Genomic DNA, 9,015 nt, shown 5'->3' on the forward strand with positions numbered 1-9,015 from the left:
GCAATCCAAATCTTATAACGTGAATTGCCTTCTTCTCCCCAACCAAAGGTGTATATAAGCCGTCTATGATATCAACATGCCGGCCAATATATAGAAAAGCACTTCTAAAATAAAAATAAGATTATAAAAGCATTTGTTGAAATGAGCCTTAGTATATATCAAAGGCGTGTATATGGGACATTCACATGAGATGACAATGAACAAAATCCATAAAATCTCTCATTATTTCAATAGGATATAAAACTAAAGAATTGATTTCACATCTACAAGAACAAACTGAACTCCAACATATTCTTTTTTTTTATTAATTCCGGTAATGGACGTGGTAGTTAATGGACACGGGATGTTAGTTGATAGCATCTTTCTATCTCAACATGACAACTTTTACAACTCCCGATCGAAATGAAAATAGACTACCATTTTCCAAATGGAACAGTAACAAGAGAAATCATTTATAGGATATCTGTGTTTATAGTTTTTGTATTACCCTCCATGTATAGAATCATTCCTCATTAACTATAACAATATGGGAATGATAACAACCTAAAGTCGTTATTATTTCTCTTGAAAACATGTCAGGAATAATTCAAAGATATTACTTTTAGCGGAATAATAACCGAACCGTGGGTTGATAAAGTAGTTCTGTGTGTATGCATGTGTGTGAGATTGTGTGTGTGTGTGTGTTTGTATGTGTGTGTATGTGTCTGCGTACATGAGTTAGAGAGAACAAAAAACACAGTTAAATGAACCGATGAAAATGGACACCGTTTTTTATGTTCATAGTGTTGTTTCGTGATTCGAGTACGTGGTCATTTTCATTTTACAAACTAAATATACAGGATACAAGTACATTTTTTTCATGGAGCAGGGAAACTGTGTTTTATCAAAAAAATACAGAGCGAAAAAGAAACATATATGAAGTTGGTGTAGCGTAAAGTTATATTTCAGTCAAACACTGCTTTACCGCTGCTGTTTCTTGTAACAACATGACTTTTCTTAATGGTGTTTAATGTAAGGCGGATGCGATCAATTTCGCATTTCGGGGTTTCCGTTTTTCGTAGTAGTGGGCGACGAATCCGATTTTTCGTTTTGCGCCTTTTTCTTTCTTTTTTCTTTCCATTTTTCGTTTTTCTGTTACAAATTTACAGACAACAACAAAAAACCACAAGCATGTTCAAGGTAAATTTGTACCGTAAGGCTTCGTATTATAATTACTGTTTTCGTTGTACTTTTTCAGGTGGTAGGAATAAACTGCTGAATAATGGCTCCTACGAAGCTATCTAACTGCCTTCATTTACTGGCCAAACTAAATGCAACGCATCATTCAAATACAACGACTGACCCATTTAATTTAACGCACACGACACCAAAAGTGGTTGCAGAATCTGAAATCGAGGCACTGTTGTACATTGTAGTAACTCTCTTGTTTTATTCTCTTGGCATCATCATTGGAATTGTCTCTTATTTAAAGAGAGAGAAGAGAGAAATCGAGCAAGATAGAATTTATGATCAGTACATTGCTGCACGTCAGGATCAGGTATGGAGTTCAAAATATGAAAAAGTGCAACAAGTTGTATCAAGACTTCAAGTCTTAGAAAATGAGAAAATGACAAGGCTAGCAGCAGAAAGAGAGACAAAAAAATTGCTGCAAGGTGAAGAAATACCAGAAGAGAAGTGTGAAAATGAACATTCGGAGTCTGAAAAGGTCAAAACTAAACGTTCAATTCATCTTAAACCACATTTTTCAAAGAAAATGAGAATTACAAACGAGCGATCAAACAAGAAAGACAATGTCACAGACAACTCAGGAGTAAATAGAAGTAACAGGGATAATATCTGCTAATTAGAATGTTATTTACTTATCAGGCACTTGTTAAAGTATTTAATTGTTATATAATTTCTTATCTCTATTTTAATATATATTATGTTTTATACAATTAAAACGTTTACATAGAGACAAAACACTATCACTAACATCAACTATAATTTATCGTCCTGAACATTCATGTAATATTTGCCACTGGGCGTTAAGCAACCAACAAGCCGTCAAACTATATTTTAAGGGTGTTCGCTACTCTTGTTTTTGACTTTTTTGTCAGATATTCGGAATCCTCTAGTTTTATGCATGTAGTGCCAATAAAAAGTTTGACCTGTAATCCCTACTTTTCTATTCATAATTTTATTACATACGGTTTAAAAATCTTATAAAATTCTTGTTATTTTTTTTTTAAAGAAAAAAGATGACAATGTTAAATGTATGAAAAATCTAGAAAGAATTATTTCCCGCCAAATTTACAGGCTTTATAAGTTCCATCATTTACATACAATCAATTTATAACAATCTTTTAAAAAGTTTTGTTATTTTGAAACAGAGGAGCTAACATCCTTAAGCGTGTCATATTTTGTGACCGCAAGAACTATCATTATTTTATGATTATTGTCATAATTTCGAGGGATTTAATAAAGACCGAACCATGAACTTAAATTCTCAACATATGAGGATTCCCAAATTTATATGATTAATACTTGATATGTTCTTGATTTTTTTGTCAAAACAACCAATTTGTGGGTTACAATATCCGTCTACACAAAACGATTGTTATACTCTGTCTGCACCTACGGAGAACTGCAAATAAGAAAAGGCAACACAGTATGTAGTTTCATAAGTGACGATGTTTTAACCGAATTTAATTATCGATGCTGTAAATGTGCATTGCTTTGGTATGTAACTTTACAGAAATCGAAGTAAAAAAAGGTTACTTTAACAGGGGTTTTCGTCGTTCCTGTTATATTTAGAGTTCTGGGGGAAAGTCACTGTCTAAAGTCAACAAAACAGAGTTAAGCTTTACGATGGTTTATATATAACTTCTTAAATAGTGCAATACATTAATTACAATAAAAGTTCAACGGTAATATTCCGAAAAGATAAAACAAATGGTAATTCCAATAAATGTTCTATACTAAACACAATGAATGTCACTGTAAATGCACAGCGTCCGTACAGCTTGACCGCTGGTATCCAACTGACCATTTACATAGAAACGATCTAATATGAATTACGTAATCTTACTTAATCATAACTACATGTAATAATGAAATTTGTCACTTAATGATTCAAACAAATAATACAATTATATATATATATGATAACAAGAAATGGACAATGCTAGGATTAAAATGGATTAACTTCTCAACGTGTAAGCTAACAATTTCGAGAACAATAGTCGCTTGCTTTTAGATAAAGTTTGAATTTCCACGAAATAAAACAAAGAGGAAAATATCACTGTCACATTACTATGAATAACGAGAGATCAATATGGATGCGTTACATACTTCTCGTCTACAGCGTTTTCAGTTTGTTACTTTTTGATAAATTGTAAGCATTGTACTATACAATTAGATTAACATATTACATAATATACCTCTGGAAATTATTCTCAGACCCCGGGGTTCCCCCTTATGAATTTCACGAGCAGTGTTTACATATATAGGTTTTGTTTTGAACAAAAACAACTGCACAAAGCTAGGCATTTGATGAAGCAAGTTTAGAAGCCATGATTTCTGCTTACAGGGAAGCTATTGAACCAATAATTCCAACAAATAAAATTGAAGTTATCTCTTCAGAAGGTTTAACGGGTGCCATCATGATTTGGTTGACTGTTATGAAATATCTGTGCCAAATATGTACACTAATATGTTCCAATTGTCGTAGCTATCCTCTCGTCCTTTTTCCTCGATTGTTACAATACCAAAAGACTGTACACCGAATTTATAATTACCATAAACGACGGGTGCCATAAGTGGAGCAGGATATGCCTTCCCTTCCGGGGCATCTTATATCCCCCCGCCTTTTGTTGGGTTCATGTTGCATAGTCTTAAGTGTGTATGTAGTGTTTTGAAGATTGTTCAATATTCGTCTTTTTTCGAGTATCGATTCTCCCTTTGGTATCTTCTGACTCTTTTTTTGATTAACATCTTAAATATTCATAATTATTTATTAATCAATTATTTAAATTCAATCTTTACATCTGTAAACCATTCACAAGGAAAAATGTTTTTCGTTGAATGATTTTTGCATAAAAAAGGTTTACCTTTTGAAATTGTTACACATTAGTCATGGGGCCTTTTATAGCTAACTGTGCGGTATCCCAAGGTTTTGCTTATTGATGAAGGCCATACGGTCACCTATTCTGGTTGTTAACATACATTACGTTTGGTATCTGGTGGAATGTTGTTTCATTGGTAATCATACCAGATCTCTTTATTTTTAAATAACAAAAAAGTCATGAAAATTATTTGAGCTTTTCTTGATATAAAAAACTCTAAACTGCTTATTTCCTACTGATTTAAATGATAACTTCATTGGACAAATGGGTAAACATACCTAAAACCCTATCTATTCATATAATGCACCTTTTCTCTATAAGAAACCACAATCGAATATCACACGGTAAACGTTTAAATCATGATAAACGAAAACATCATCCTTCTCATGGCAATCTTTAAAGAACGGAATGCATAATTTAAGATATCACGGTATGGTGTAATAAAAAAACAGAAGTCGAATAAAACAGACAGCACCATGACAAACAAAAAACGATTAGAAACAGACAACCTTAAAACACTACACATAAAACTATAACCGGGAGTTTACTATATATGTCAACATTTTACATCATTGAATTCCTTCTTATCACATTGTATACTAAATCTATCACCTTTTCAGTACCTTAACTGCAAAGAAAGTCAGTATTTTTTTCTAATCATAACCTTTCCCTTCATGCAGGCAGCCAAAAGGATTAACTAGATTTGTAAATAATGTTACTGTAATCCTTGCACTGACGAGAATAATAATGTATTGGTCTTGCTTCTATTGACTGCTATCTAAAAACTGTATATTTGAGAGAGAAAAGCAAAGATCTGAAAATAGATATCAATACGGCATATGTTTGCATGGTGAGTGATCCGGGCTTTAATTAGCCTCTTGTTTGATATTGGCTAATCTGGGTGTTACAGGTCCCACATGGTGAGTGATCCGGGCTTCAATTAGCCTCTTGTTTGATATTGGCTAATCTGGGTGTTACAGGTCCCAACTATCTGTAGTATTTCTTCTTTCTTTTTAATCCATATGCTTTTATCTGGATTGTGTCCATGGTCGATGTGTATTCTCACCTTATTGTTTACCGTTATCATAAATGTTACAGGTTCCTTCACAGTTATTTACTTTGTTTCCTATTTCACCGATGTAGTTACTAATTCTTATTCGGAGTCAAAAGAGAGGCGAAAGATGACAAAGGGACATTCACACTCACAAGTTGAAAATAAATTGACAACGCCATGGCAAACAAATTGAGAGGGGGGGGGGTTCTCATATGCTCCTGGAGGTAAGCAGACCCTGCCCACATGTGACACCCATCACTTATCTCTGTTCTTTATTCAATTTCATATTAGATTATCCTTGCCTTAATTGATTGGAGTGTGACTAACCTGATTGAAAATTTAATAGCTCATCGTCATTATTTGTTTTTGTCTCGTTCAAATCATCTAATACCTGGTATTGTCGAGAGTGAGATAAGCTTCAAATTCTATTTACTTAGTTTAATAATAAAAATTGAAATTTTATTTAAAAACTCACAGTCGCATTAAGTGCCAAACATGCATATATATAAATATATAATTTCAATATGATATAAGAATACAATATAGTCATACAATACATATACAGTAATACAATACAGCCATACAATACATATACATTAATACAATACAGATACATTTACATATACATTACAATAATACAATACAGCGATGCAATACATACACATTCATACAATACAGTTACACTACATATACAGTAATACGATATAGCCATACAATACATATACATTAATACATTAATACAATACATATACATATACATATACATATACATATACATATATACATATAAATATACATATACATATACATATACATATACAATACAGCCATACAATACATATACATTCATACAATACAGATACAATACATATACAGTCATACAATACATATACATTAATATAATACATATACATATACAATAATACAATACAGCCATACAATACATATACATCCATACAACATTCATACAATACATATACAGTCAAACAAAACAGCCATACAATAGAATAAATAGAGAATATCATATGGCTTTTTCAATATCACATCCGTATCAACCCGAGACACCAATATAATCCCAAGAGCTCTGCTCGAGGGATTATATTGGTTGAGGGTTGATACGGTGAGTGATATTGAAAAAGCCATATCATATACACTTTATTATATACATATACCTCACGTAGATGTGTTTTATGTGACATGACGTCATATAGATAAGGGGGGTTGAAATGACGTCATACAGATTAGAGGTTTGAAATGACGTCATACAGATTATGGGTTTGCAACAGTGACTGCAATCGATGACGTGACGTCATACAGATTAAAGGTGTGATAAAGCCTTTGCAACCGTGCTGATATCGATATCATCACGGGTGGCTGATACAGCAAGCTTGCCAATGACTGTATTACACATACAATTTATCTGTATTTACTACTAAGTATATAATAATACAAAATAATTACCTGTATATGATGACATGAATAATAATTTTACAGTTGGAATAAAATGAATTGACGATATACACGCATGTACAATGTAAAGGGTTATATGAATTCTGCATACAATTAATGTATGGTGATAGTTTAGACATTATGGGAACGTTGCACAATGTACTGATAGGTTACTGGTGTAGCAAGTTGGAATAAATGTGTTATGATGTCGAGCTGTATCAGTTTGGTTACAAAGTAATAGACAATCCATTTCATCTCCAATCTTATTTGGGCAGTGTCGGCAAAAATAGACATGCCTAGGAATATGAGCCGGCCATCTACCGGTTTCCAACGGAAAATTAATGTTGGATGCAAGCAATTTGCATATGGTATAGAATAGAGAATGGAAACGGGGAATGTGTCAAAGAGACAACAACCAGACCAAAACGCTGAAACAGCCCAAGGCCACCAATGGGTCTTCAACATAGCCAGAAACTCCCAGGAGAGGTCGGCTTCAGCTGGCCCCTGAACAATAACGTATACTAGTTAATCGAAATAGACGCCACACTAAACTCCGAAACATACAAATAAACCAAAATTTAAAAAAAAAAAACACACAATACTAACAAAGGCTAGAGGTTTCCGACTTGGGACAGCCGCAACAATGTGGCGAGGTTTAACATGTTTTGTGAGATCTCAACACTCCCCAATACCTCTAGCCAATGTGGAATAAACAAACACATATCAAAACGCACAGTAAAACTCAGTTCAAAAGAAGACCGAGTCCGGTTTTAGAATAGGTGACAGAAGAGACTAAGCAAAATAAATGATCAACATAAATTAACAAAGTACTTCTAGCAGTTACTGACATGCCAGCTCCAGACCTCAATTAAACTGATAAGAGTTTATTTCCAGTACAGTTTCATTGAATGAAAACTTTATTACTATTTGATCTGCTAACTCTGTGTGAGTCCCCTGTCTAAAAAAAAAAGGAGCTTGCTTCCTTATCATAGTAGCCATTTACTATTTTAAAATTATCGATCATATTCCCTCTTATTTTCCTATGTGATAGTGTAGGTAAGCCTAGTTTTTCAATCTCTCTTGATAAGTATAAATCTTTGAGGCTTGGTAGCTATTTGGTTACCCTTCTTTAAAATCCTTCTAGCTTGTCAATATCTTTTTTCCTTGTATGGTGACCAACACTGAACTTGCGTAATCCAGCTGAGTTCTTACAATAGTTTTATATAATGGTAAGAATATCTCTGTACCAAAATATTTTAAAGTTCTCGTGAGAACTGCTGAGATTGAGTTGGCCTTATTGACTTTTTCACTTCCTAGTATATGGTTTACGAATGTGATTTATGAGTCAATTAAGACGCCTATATTTTTTTCCTCTTCAACCTTTGTGAATGGTTTATTTAGTAAAATGTAACAGGGTGATTGGTCGCTGCTTTTGGCTTTCTTGCCCTTTTAATTTTTCACAGATTTGCTTACATTTTTCGGGATAAAATTTTAAAAGCCATCCATCGCTTCATGATCCAACTTGTTTAGGTCATCTTGTAAAATATTCCTATCGTTCATATCCTTTGTAATTCTAAACATCTGCGAATAGATAAGCATCTTAATCTACTTAGTCAGGAAGATCGTTTATATATAATACAAAAAGCAGAGGGCCCAACACTGATCATTGAATAATCCCTAATGTTACATTTGCCCAGTCTTATTATTTACCATTTGCCATTACCTTTTGTTGTCTATCATCTAGAAAGCTTGTGATCAATTCCAAATGTGTGGTCGTCAATTCCAAAGTCCTTTATTTTGATAATCATTTTTTTGATAATCAATCTTTTTTTAGGAACCATATCAAATTCTTTCATAAAATCGGTATAAATGAAGTCTATGTGTAGGCCATGATCTAATGCGTCTGTCCACTTATCAATATCCTCAAGTAGTTGAAGTCCAGTTGACCTTCCCACAATAAAGCAATATTGCTTTTTAGAAAACAATTTGTTTACTTTCATGTGTTCTATCATATATTCCAGTAACTGTTGTAATTTTCCATTATATTACATACAACTGATGTCAAGCTGACTAGTTTATAATTTTTAACATGAGATCGACTTATTTCCCTTCTTAAAGATTGCACTTTTCATTGAATTCTTCTAAATTCTGTTGGGACCGATTGACTATTAATTGACTGGATAACAATAAGTTACAGCGTCTTTGCTATAGAATCGGCTATTTCTTTTAATAATCATTGGTGAAGCTTGCGCATACCTGGTGATTTATCTAAATATTTAAAAACTGTTCCCTCCCTGATTATTGGTTTTGACATTAATATAAAAATAAGATGTGGTAAAATTGCCATTGAGACAATTAACTATCCACCAGAGTTCAAATGAAGTGGATGTAAGCTATTATATATAA

The sequence above is a fragment of the Mytilus californianus genome, unplaced genomic scaffold (genome assembly GCF_021869535.1).
Source record: "Mytilus californianus isolate M0D057914Y unplaced genomic scaffold, xbMytCali1.0.p SCAF_1, whole genome shotgun sequence".
NCBI classification, from domain to species: Eukaryota; Metazoa; Mollusca; class Bivalvia; order Mytilida; family Mytilidae; genus Mytilus; species Mytilus californianus.